Raw genomic sequence first — 12,738 nt, forward strand, 5'->3', positions numbered from 1 at the left:
CTAGCTGTCAGATTAATGGCTGCACTGGCCATGCCGGGACCACGTCGCCTTTGGCGACTTTCAGGCCGTATTTTTTGCCTGCTCGTTTAGTTTGCATTTAATTGCATGGCGGAATTAAAAGGCGCTCTGGCGGTAGCGCCTACAGTATCACACTGCACCCCAGCCCAAATAGGCTGTAACCTATCAGCTTTCACCACCTGCCTTTTATTCTTTAAATTGCAGCGTAAAAAGAAGTTAAAGATTTTGTAGTTTTGTTCGTGGTTAAGGCGATTGCTGAATTGCAACAACTCACAATAACTCGCGGATCTGCTGCTATCTTGTCATTTGCTCCTTGCCACCAGATTTACAATAATATATTTTTAAACCTTTGTTAAATAATTCATTTTACGTTTAATTCTCAGCCTGCGTTGTAAGTGATTGCAGCATGGTATAGGACTAAATGGCAGGGGGCAGAAGAGTTGCATGCCTTGCTGGGGTGTGTGTCTGTATCTACCTGCTTTCACTCTGCAGGCTGTACTGTTTGTGCCATCTAGAGATCTTCGTGAGTTCACTGCAGCTGTCTGATGCATCAGCTTTCCTCTATGCAAAGTGATATTTTGTAGGCACTGTTACCTGCCTCTTCCCCGTTTCGGGGACGTCCGAATAAATATTTTGACCTGGTTTGGAGGTATTTTGTGCTCTTTCAGTATTCTTGAAAAAAAAAAAAGATAATATAAAAAAGCAAGTTTACTGGAATAAGCGACCGAAAGAGGCGGAGGTGAAGACTACCGGCTGGGTTGCAGTTTTGTTCTGTAAATGTGCCGGAATTTGTCTACTTGGAGCTTCATTTCTTTTCGACTCTGTTGGAGAGGAAAGTATCCGCGTGCGATGCCATAAAGCGTCTGCGGCAGTGCGGGTCTCCAGCAGCCGGGGAAGGAAGGAAGGGAGGAAGGGAGGAAGGGTGCGCCTTCGCGGTCCGCTTCTGCACGCCGCCTTTAGGAATCAGAAGAGGATGCCCTGGATCCATACTGGAGTAAAAACTGTACCGCAAGATCGAAGAGCCCGGTGCAATACTATGGATATGTGTCCGTTTATCAAGGTAGGGAGGAACGTAGCGCCTTGATATATATTTGATGGTGATGCCGATGCAGGTTTCAGAATGAGCGTTTGAACTCCTCTGGTTACTATCTCGGGCAACTGTCATCCGTGTAAGACTTTATAAACCCATTAAAAAGGACAGGGTGTTCTTTGTGGTTTGCAACTGTAACGGTATGATAATAAGGCAGATAGTGGCTGGTTTATTTCCCGAGACGTACGTGGATGTTTCCCTTCATCGGCGGTCAGACCTGTCAGTGGTGCCCAAATCTCCGTTTCGTTTCCCGCCGTTAATTATGATACATGTTGTCCCCATTGTGCAGATAATCGGCAGCTTTAACCCGCAAACGAGCTTCTGAAAAGTCAAAGTGATGAAACTTGCCTGGTTTTCAGTACCAGATCTGAACACATCCCTATGTGCTTCTGCATAAACTTTCTTAAACAAATTGTTTAAATGCCCTAAGAGCGGAGTGGACCTGCCTAACAATGACCTTCTTCAGCCTAGAGAGCCGTAGAGGGGCGGCCACGGAGCGGCGGATAAATCGTTCCTTTCAAACACCCTGCATGCATGATTAGGGGGTCCGTCCAGCCCGTGGGGTGAAAAGTGAATTACAACATAATTTATGATTATTTCTGAAATAAGCATTACAAGAAAGGGGAAAATATTCTGTGGGAATACCTTTTGACAGTTGACTTCCTATCTGCATGTTACACAATGAATGCCAGTGTACTGTTATAGATACCACTACGTGCATTTCTTGGTGTCGAAGTAATTGTACGTGTCTGTGTGTTTCCATGTATCTGCTTTTGCACAAAGCATTTTAACAGCTGCCGCATAATAATGATTTGTAATTACTATTCAGGAAAGGAGCCTAAAATCATTTCGTTTATACACAGATCAGCGCGACATGTGTGTTTTATGTCAAACGCGCCAGCTGCGCGTGTCACCGTAATCCCGACATCCGATCTTTACTTTATTAAATGCCACTGCACCAACTTTTTTTGAAAATCATGTGCTTGCTTCACTTTCCCGTCGTTTATAACGCTGACGCTTTTGCTAATATGCACAGGGGACCACGGTAAGTAGAGGTAAAATACTGCGAGCCCGCAGCAGTTTACCTTGGTGAATATGCCATCGTCCGTGGCTTAAGTGTAAGGCGTGCGCTGACGGCCGCTACACCGAATACAAATTAGAGTGCAAGGCAGCTGATACTAATAGTATGTTAGCATAATAATGCCTTTTTCACGAAGCGCTCCTGTAATGTACAGCGACCCTGCGGACAGCGATTCAGCACCATGGACAGCGATTAGGAAAAGACGCGACTGTCCCCTGCAATTTAGACGTTTTCAAGAAATAACGTAAAACAGAAAGTGTGTCACCCAAGTATATGTGACTGAATGCACAGGACATGCCCCTCTCCGTATAATAACTATGCTGCCTTGATATTACGGTCTTTAATATTAATACCGATAAGGAATCTTTACGGATTGTTGATTTGCATTGCAATGCTCGCTGGTCACTGTTGGTCAGTACCGCTAACATGCAACAGGCAATAATTAATTGTTTCCGATGTACACAAAAAACACGCCAAATTCGCATATTAGACTGAAGTGCTATAAAACCATACTGGGATGACCAAAAGTACCAGGAATTCCGTCAGGATCAATCCAAAATATAGCCCAGAGTTTAACATTAATGGCGCGTTGAATGTCTAATAAAGGCAGATTTATACACACAAACACACGCACACACACAGAGAGAGAGAGAGAGAGAGAGAGAGAAATCAGGCATAACCCTAATCCCAACTATAATAACCCTTACCCATCCCTAATCTTAACCATAAGTAACCAAACAAAAGATAATTAAGACCTTTTAGCATTTTAGCTTTTTATTACAGTCATAGATTTTTATAAAATTGAGTTTTACCTTGTGGGGACTGGGGAATTTTCCCCAATCAGTAAAAAGTAACATGTCTATATCACAGTCTCTCTCTCTCTCTCTCTCTCTCTCTCCCACACTTTCCTGGGAGGGCCAGACAGCTGGATAACAGCTGGCCTTAATAGGCTGACCAGGCAGCTGGCCTTTTTCTGTCCATTTTGGTATAAAGTTTCCAAAACCAGTTTTTTTGTTATGGCTGTGGACACATTTAACATGTCTTTCACACTATCCCTCTTTAAAACATTAATATTATATTTGTAATACTGCATAATTACTGGATTTTTTTATGGCCAACGTGCTAGGTGGTCTTCTCAAGGTCGGGGCAGTGCGAGGGGATACCAAAGAAGTCCAATTTAATTTGATTTTAATTAATTTGATATATCTTGCACCTAATTCATAACTCATATGGACACAGAGATGATAATCCATCTTACAGACATTTAATAGACTCCTGTTAGTGATGAAATATTAGCTATATCTCTCTGAGTGTCTTATATGGCTAATGTCTGTGCCCGGTACGGTCATAGGTCTGCTGGAATTGGTCTATCAATTTGATTAAAAAAGAAAAAAAAAGAGTTTGAGGATGAATCTGAGCCTGGCTGCACACAGTGGAGGAGATTTGCAGAGATCCTGATTCTCACAGCAGGTCCTGCCGCGCAAGCTTGACGCCATCTGCTCTAGCCGGCTTGTTGTGAATTGGCTGCAGGCTCACACTTTTTCGGCAGCAGGGCGCGGACCCATTGCCGGCGGACGGGCCCTGACTTGAGCCCGAATCGCTCCCATCCAGGATGGGATCATTCAGCCTGAGAGAAAGTTCAGCCAGTCGCCAGCCTCCACCCCTTCCTGTGCCGAGGAGCTGCTTTGTCACGTGCCACGCATGTTTTTCACGTGCACTGACATGTGTACCAAGATATTAGTGGAGTATATGAGCAGTGAGGGAATGTATAAAATGAAATAACGTAAAATAAGAACTGTAATGATAAAGGTTCCTGCTTTACAAACTCACAGATGGTTCGCTCTAGAAGAGAAAATCATACCGCTTTCCATGTGCTTTGCGATGCTCTGGTGTCCCTTCTGGGGTGACCCACCGTAAACAACAGCCAGGGCTTTACCTGTAGCCTGACAGTTATATTCCAAGGCAACACAAACGGCAGGTGTCACCTTGTTTATGTGACACGGTGCGACTCCAGAGATAACAGCAGTCCATTCAGTAAACAGTCACAGAGCCAAACACTTTTCATTTTCACAGGGAATAAAAGAACATCTCCGATCCGTGAACCAGGAGTCTGCGCTGTCGCCTATCATTGTTCTTTATGCACTCATAGAATCCCAGCCAGGCTGAAAGATCCCATTGTTCAAGCAAATGAAGCCAGTGGAAAATACTTTTAAAGGCCAAACGTAAAATTACAGTTACTAATTAGAAGTTGTAGTGATCCTCTTCACATTTTAATTGAAAAGAACTTGGATGTTGCCATGGTGACGTCGTCAGCAAGTCCCAAAGACCATAAAATATAGTGTCTCGGGTTACGCTGTGTGGAGATGCTTCTGAAGACCCATGGTCACCCTGCCCCGTCTAGGAGGCTCAATTAGATGATTTATGGGCTGCTAAGGCTGGGAGACCCAGGAGATGAGGGCAATAATTCTCACGGCAGCCAAGGTCCTGAAATCCTTGAACCACAGCCTGATGTGGATGAGGCCGCCGGCATGCCAGGGGAACCCGCTTCAGACAAGCAGGCCTGCAGGCATGCCACCCCGCGCTGGCGGGGCAGGCCAGTGTGACCATGGTAACCATCTTTCCATTCCAAATGATGTTGGAGTTTCAATAGGCGTTGAGGGTCAGAGGCATATATAATTGATTTAATCATAATTAAATGTTTCACTGTGACTGTTCACCGTATGTAGCCCATTCCCTCACTGATCCTGGAATCAGGCATGATAGTCGTGACCTTTTGCCTTAAAGGCGACCGTGAGAGATTTTCCACTGACTCTGAATTGAATCCCTGGTGCTGCTGCACAAGCCGTGGCCCTTTAAAACCCTGCATATTATTCTACATATTATTGTATTGCCTAAAAGTTTGTACGTTAAGTGCCAAACAAGTGGACAAACCTTGCCCTTTGGCATTGTTTCAGTCACACTTTCTCCTCTGTGTCTATTTACTGTCCTGCTTAACTTAATCCCTTGTTGCCTCACGTTCACTAAGGCTTCTGTAAAACCCGTCAACTGAAACCATATTACCCAATGCCAACAAACATCTAATGGCGTATCTACCACCTGCCATTCGCTTTTGGGGCAGCACCCAATTGGCTGATATCTGCCCTTTGGCATGGCTTCCTACAATGTATACTGCAGAATTTAGATCATGTTATGACCATGAATCAAGATTAATATATTGTTGAACTGTTGAATTATGACTATGTAAAGGCAACTTTATAAAATATATATTAAATGCATTACGAAAAAGCTCTCAGTGTCAGAATTGTTTGTCACAGAAAATGGTATGAAATTCTCCGTCCCACCAGAGACTCAGCAAACACACAGGCTCTTTAATCCGACCTTCCGCTGGTAATCCCTAAGCACGTTATTAAATTATTTAGTTGCCAAGCAGACACTTGCATCCAAAGAAATGTACATTTTATGCCATATTATCTGTGTACCGCTGGCTGTTAGCTGCAGTAATACCTGATCAGTCTCTTCTGGGTTTGGAACCTGCAACCTTCCGGACACTGCTTCCTTTGAACATGTAGCCCTCTTTGTACATGTTAAATTTCTCTTGCTAGTTTTTTAAGGTTACATGTTTAATCTTTTCTGACTCCAATGAAACTCTTGATGAGTCATTAACCCAAAGCAGCCATGTATGCCTAGAGAGAGATCCAATACCCTCTCGGGATTTTCAAACGCCTCTTAGCTGGCTTCACTGGATGGAGCAGTTAAAAATAAGCCAGGCTCACTGGTGACACGGGACCCTGAGCTCCGTTCTCATGCTGTTGCTTGACTCTCCTTGGAAGCCTCGGTCTTAGGCCTTAAATCCCAGCTCTCTCACCCCTGGCAATCACACCTCAGGAAATGACCTCTGGCACCCTCTATGGGCCAGTCGTTACAGTGCGTCTACCTCCGCTTTGGCCCCACTGTTGTGTTCACAGGTGCAGCGAGTGCATCTCAGAGCAGAGGGCGCCATTCACGAGAATGAGTCACTACGTGGGACACATGACAATGAGGAAAACACAATAGTTCATTTAGGGAGTGATTACGATGCACACCGCTAAACCACAGCTCCACCTAGAAGGGATAGAGAACAAAGCTTAGGCAGACGCCATACATTAAGGGAGCCACAGAAAGCTTGTGTGAGTCTTTTACAGAATGGAGAGGGTGCATTTTCATAAGGGGGGGGGGGGGGTTCACAGCCTCTTCATTCAGCAGATATACAATTAGTGTCTTCACATCCTTTGAAGTACAATTGACAATTTATAGGCAACATTGTATATCTTGTACTTTTGTACCATCTTCTCTGACAAATAGATGAGGCATTTTTCATTATATATTGTAATTATAAGAAGTTTATAAGATTCAATAAAAGTTGTGTAGTTCTTACAAGATCATGTCAGGTGACAAGGCGGACACCCTCCACGTAGGTCACATGGTCCAGAAGGGGCATTGAGCAGTGGGGGTATTGCATTAGCATCCTAACCTGGTCAGGCCAGAGCTGCAATCTCCCACACCTACAAACCTTCATCCTTCTTCATATCTCACTGCTTTCTGCCAGTGAAGGTACCTACGGCTGCAGACGTCGCAGTTTGCAGTCCATCGTTCATAAATTCCCTCTCCCCTCTCAGTCGGGCAATTCCCTGTGCCTGCAGTGCTACAGTATATGAAAAAATGGTTCATGTTTAGCAAAAGCTGGGTCAATGTCTACTGACTAGATGTCACAGCCCATTTTAATGTCACAAAAGGATGCACGGTTTTTGTTGTTCATGCTTTTAATGGCTCCTGATATGAAATTGACTGGAATCATTTCACAATCCAGTTCATATTTGCCTTTTTGCGTATATAGGGATGATTTATTTGCAGTCATATTGAGACTAAAATATGCGGGAAATTTGATATTATTATGTTTAATCATTTTTATAATGTAGTGGGTACCTGGTTCTTGATAGAGCAGTGTACGATCTGATAAGCATTTAAGAGGTTACTGACAGAAATATATGGTTACTGATCCAGTGTCAGTGGTGACCAGTGAACATTAAAGCTGCTGTGTATCCTCCCTGATAACCACTATAGGCCTGAAGGTGCCATCATTTTATTCACTGGTAATATTTAATAAGATCAAATGTGGAAACTCACACGTACCACAATCATCACTTAACATAAAGTGAATTGAATGGCAACGGTTATGAGTGACCACAACCAGAGCTGTCAGAATGATGACATCATCATCCTGCGACAAATATAAGTGCCGTTTGCTTCAGAGAGCCCTGTGTCCTCAGGGGACCCCAGGACATGTCAGAAGGTGGGCTGTGTGGCCGGGCAGGGGTACTATCATGACAGCACTGGGAACATCAGCACGGCCAGGAATCCCTCACTCAGCGACGTGTCAGAGTTGTCCTGCGGTGTCTGCATATGAAACCGCAGCGGTGGCGGAATGGCTGAGCCTGTTATCGGGATGGGGTGGGGGGGGGGATGGCGCCGTTTTCGTTCTCTGGCGGCGTTTCCAGAAAGCTGCTGTTATTTATTCAAGGGCTGGTCTCTCTAGTAATGGACCGCTGAGAAAGATGGCCGAAAGGTCAAAAGCGGGCAGTTGAGGAGAAGTGGGTCGTCCCCCCCCCCCGACGGGTGTGTGATTAATGGGCCCGCCCACACCGCCTCTTTAACCAAATGAAATAAGCATCCATGCTCGTCTCCCTGCGAGGTTCAATAGGCTGCAGGCCCTGTCACCAGCTGTTTGCAGAAGATGTCACGGCGTCACTTAAATTCCCTCGCCCCCCCACATTAGCAGCTACACTAACTTGGTTCCTGGGCAGCCGTGCGAGTCAGATTCGTAAGATCTAGTCAGTGAAGCTGGAGTAATCTGGCTTCTCTTGCACTTGCATGTGGTGGTTGGCTGCAGGCTGTACCTGGCCTGGGTGAACAGGCTCCGCCCACATGACAGGGGAGCGTGCTCAAAGCAGTCTCCGCCCTTTAGATGGGCTTCTTGCTGAAGGAGTGATATCAGATACTCCCGTTGTCTGCTGCTTGTGCTATAATTAGAAGACAGCGTGGACTTTGATCACAAACAACTCTGATATAATACATTTGATGCCATTAATGTATCTACATTTATCTATGCCTGGTGCCGACAGAAATTGTCCCGTTGCTGTGACACGGCGCGTTCCATCATCGACGTGTCACTTCTGTTTCCTCAAAGACTCGCATGTCTAAAACCTGTTAATCAGACGCCCGGTCGATAGGCCGGTTCATTAATGTGGGCTGCATGGAAGTTCATTGATCGTGCAAGGAGTTTTAAATATCGCAGCCGGCATGCGGAGACATTTTTTTGGCGACGCGGGCTAATGGCTGCCGCCTGACTGATGCAGATGGAAACGGCACTAATTGAGCCGCTAATCTGCCGCTATTGGCCGGGAGCAGACGGCGGTTTGTAGATCGTTACCAGGAGACTGAGGGGAAGCAGGAGCAATAGGTCTCTGGTGCATTGCCTGGGTTTATGTGAGCGAGGGGGTAAAAATGGAGACGCACATAGTTCTGTCCTGCAAATGTCCTGGTCGTCTGCTGCTGGAGTTTCTGGTAAACAGCCCACATTCTGACGTGTTCTGGAGCCATACAGGGGCGTATAGAGGGGTGGGGCCACAAGGCCAGTGATCCCAGCTGAAAGCTGATTGGCTCCCGGAGTGCCCTCTCCCCTGTCACTCACACATATTATTGGCTAATGGTAACGTCAGCCCCTCTGAATGGACTATGGCCCCTCCTACACCCTCCTCATCCTTGAGTTGCCCCTGTGTGCCAGAAGGCAACTAAACGAGCTGGGGGAAACTGAACCATCACCCCTACTTAATGTAAGACCGCATGCGTGAGAGGGGCTATGATCGACTCCGGAGGTGCGTGCTGTGTCACATGACCGCCTCAAACAGGTGGCCTAGCGCCCCCAGGATTGGCGGCCATGCTTATCTTGTTCAACAGGCATTTACATGTAAAGGTGCAGAAATGCACCAGACAGGAGCACGTGCATGTTACATAACAAATCCATATGGCCGACATGTCTGTTTCCACACGGTGGTGTAATTTAGCGCGGAAATGCAGATGGGAGCGTGGCGTCTCTCTTATTAATAACCGTGCGAATGTGGAGGATGTGCAAAAGGTTAACATATTTTTGGTATTAAATGAAATTTGTCTCACTGTGACAGACTGTTATTCCACCAAAAGACCCCAGGGTGCGATCTCAAGCAATTACCGTAGAATGTTGGCGCATGTCGCGCTATCGCATGGCGCATGAATCATCGCAACAATCTGTAAAATCCGTCTCAGAGGTCTCTGCCGGTGCGGGTCCCTGGAGACCGAGGGGGAGGCGCGCGAGGCCATGGATTTACCTTTGTCCCTTCGATGTCCTTCTCTACAGACTAATTTCACAACCATGTCTGACCACAAGGATGGCGAGCAAGCCCTCTTCAAGTATAATCTATCTGGGGGGGTGGGAGCGTGAAAGAGGGGTGCAATTGAAGGAATTTTGTCCTGTGCCCAGGAATTACATATGGCGGGCCTGACCAGACTTGAGGGTTATAGCATATCAGTGCCCAGCTATTACCTGCAATAAACCCAGTTAGAAGGATCCATCCACAGGGAGTGTTTTGTTTGGCCGAATTAAATCATTCATAGACAGCACTGTGCGACACCTTTAATAGATGCGGTTTTTTAAAAGGGTCTGTGTGTTTAGTCCAGAATAGATACTGGGGGTGTGGGTCTGTGTATTTAGTCCCGAGGAGATACTGGGGGTGTGGGTCTGTGTGTTTAGTCCCGAGGAGATACTGGGGGTGTGGGTCTGTGTGTTTAGTCCCGAGGAGATACTGGGGGTGTGGGTCTGTGTGTTTAGTCCCGAGGAGATACTGGGGGTGTGGGTCTGTGTGTTTAGTCCCAAGGAGATACTGGGGGTGTGGGTCTGTGTGTTTAGTCCCGAGGAGATACTGGGGGTGTGGGTCTGCGTGTTTAGTCCCGAGGAGATACTGGGGGTGTGGGTCTGTGTGAGATACTAGGGGTGTGGGTCTGTGTGTTTAGTCCCGAGGAGATACTGGGGGTGCTGGTCTGCATGTTTAGTCCAGAATAGATACTGGGGGTGCTGGTCTGCATGTTTAGTCCAGAATAGATACTGGGGGTGCTGGTCTGTATGTTTAGTCCCGAGGAGATACTGGGGGTGCTGGTCTGCATGTTTAGTCCAGAATAGATACTGGGGGTGTGGGTCTGTGTATTTAGTCCCGATGAGCTCCTGGGGGTGTGGGTCTGTGTGTTTAGTCCCGAGGAGATACTGGGGGTGTGGGTCTGCATGTTTAGTCCCGAGGAGATACTGGGGGTGAGGGTCTGTGTGTTTAGTCCCGAGGAGATAATGGGGGTGTGAGTCTTTGTTTTTAGTCAAGGGGGGTTTCTCCATGGTCCCGCACTCCAAGCTGTGTTCTCCACAATAAGCTCATATTTGAGTAAATATTTAAACATCCTGTGAAGTTAAATATTATTTATGGCAAAAACATCTTTTCTGCTTCATGAGGCAAAATATATTAAAAAATCAGGAGTGCAGCTGCAGTAAGAAAAATCTGCCATAAACACGACACTTTTCCAGAAACTTAGGGAAAAGGCAATAGAAAACAAAAAGTGCTATTCATCAGTGTATAAATGCAGCATTGTCATGCTATTTTAGCAGCACTTCGGACAGAATCAGTTCTGTGTAATCAGTCACTCAGTCAGTCCTATGGGATTTAATAAGAATGGGATAAATTCTGCCCCTGTTTGATGTTCAGACAGCCTGTCTATGGTGCTTTATTCCACCGATTTATGGTGTCATCATTTGATGAGCCAATGGCATGTCACTGGTGGTAAAGTTCACGGGGTGAATACGGTGTGTTCGTAATCTGAAAAGGTGGCGTCGATGACCATGGTGTCTGTGGCCGCGGGGACCCTCCTGGAGATCCATCACGGTGGTACCACTCGTGCCTCGGTATATCTGCCAGTGCCTCAGTGTGGTCCAGGCCGGGCTGGTGGCCAACGTCCCAGAACCACCATATGGCTACTCCTCTGGACCACGTGCGGGGGGTGGGGGTAGTCTTGTGAGCGCCTGCAGGCAGTCAGACTCCCAGTGTCATCCTTTCTAAGCATTACGGCACCATTCACACACGTCTGACTTCGGTGAGTTCTAGTGGGCCGTCAGATCTGCGTGGTGCATCTATATGACAAGCTGGGAGGAGAGTCTCCTATCAGCTCTGGAAGTTCTAGCTTCGAATCCGCTTCTATGGTTCCATATTCTCTACGTTTCCGTATTCTCCCTACTGTAATCCTTGCTTCCGTGCTGAAAATTTCCCCTAATGTGGGATGGTGTTAGTGTTATGTGACAAACTGGCATCACAGTTTAAGTGTGCCAAGTCCTACCCTCACTTCTGTCTAGATGCCCCCTGGAGCACTGAGACCCAAACTGACAGTTTCTGAAGGATGGATAAACCTCACTTTGCTCTTACTCCCCCGAGACGTCACAGCTGTCGTCTACTGACCAACCTTTGGTCACATGGGCCCGAATGCTCCTCCTCATCTGGGATCCGCGATTATGGTGTATGTGCCTTGTAGAAAAGTCAGACAGTAGCGGGAAGCAGCGCGATGTTATGGCAGGTAATTAGCCCCCAGAGATTTGTGTGACCGGACTGAGGGGCTGGATTTCCATTCACCTCCACCCCCAAATTCCTCAAACCCTTTCTGATGTCTGAGCTTAAAGCCCCCCTCTTCATCTCACGGCACGGATTTTCAGACACGACCTTGGTGCAGGAAGAGGAATCTGTGGGACACGGGGCCCCCTACAGGTGTCCAGGTTGCTCTGATGAACTAAGAGATGCTCCTTCCATCTGCTAGTGCAGCTTTTCTGGTTGGAAACGGCGCAGGAATGACATAAATTAACAACACAGGGGTGTGTAGCGCCACAGTCACAAGGATGATTCACAAATAAAGCTTTACAGTTCACCTGCGGATATGGACCCGTATTCTGTATTCAGAAATGGGTTTAGCTGAATAAGAAGAGTTTCAATAATTTTTTGTCATACACACAGTAAACAGTCGCATCATGCAATGAAAATCTTGCTTTGCACATCCTTCTAGCCAACAGTAAACACAAATTAAATACCAAACACAAATGTAAATTAACATACTTCAATAAGACAATAAATACGAGTACAAATACAATTATGACAAGCTACACGCTGCTGTCACATAACCTGGCAGACTCCCATGGAGATGACGGGTGCTAATTAACCAGCCGCATCTTTGGTGAGCTCTGTTTCTCACAGCAAATTGATGCTATTTTGCACCCAAACACAGATAATAACGAAGCATTTTCCAAGGGTCCCTGGAACAGTTTAGCCGGTCGATAAGCAATTATTTTCTTTCTTAAGTCAGAGGAAGTGGAACTTCTCCTTCGTTTCTTCAGTGGCCAGTCAGGGCCACTGTTAGACTTTACGCTGTTTCCATTTATACACCTGGATGTTTTAGCTAG

General features: G+C 46.3%; 1 protein-coding gene across 2 annotated transcripts in view; it reads left to right on the top strand.

The window, feature by feature from the left end:
• The first annotated feature begins 421 nt into the window (after positions 1-421).
• The window catches only part of LOC111834325 (leucine-rich repeat and fibronectin type-III domain-containing protein 2), an 87,528-nt gene continuing 75,211 nt past the window's right edge, over positions 422-12,738 (top strand). For both annotated transcript variants that reach the window (XM_023793474.2, XM_023793480.2), the window contains exon 1: positions 422-1,078. The gene's annotated coding sequence lies outside the window, so the exon portion shown is untranslated. The remainder of the gene's footprint in view (positions 1,079-12,738) is intronic.

Source organism: Paramormyrops kingsleyae, chromosome 14 (genome assembly GCF_048594095.1).
Source record: "Paramormyrops kingsleyae isolate MSU_618 chromosome 14, PKINGS_0.4, whole genome shotgun sequence".
In the NCBI taxonomy this organism is placed as follows: Eukaryota; Metazoa; Chordata; class Actinopteri; order Osteoglossiformes; family Mormyridae; genus Paramormyrops; species Paramormyrops kingsleyae.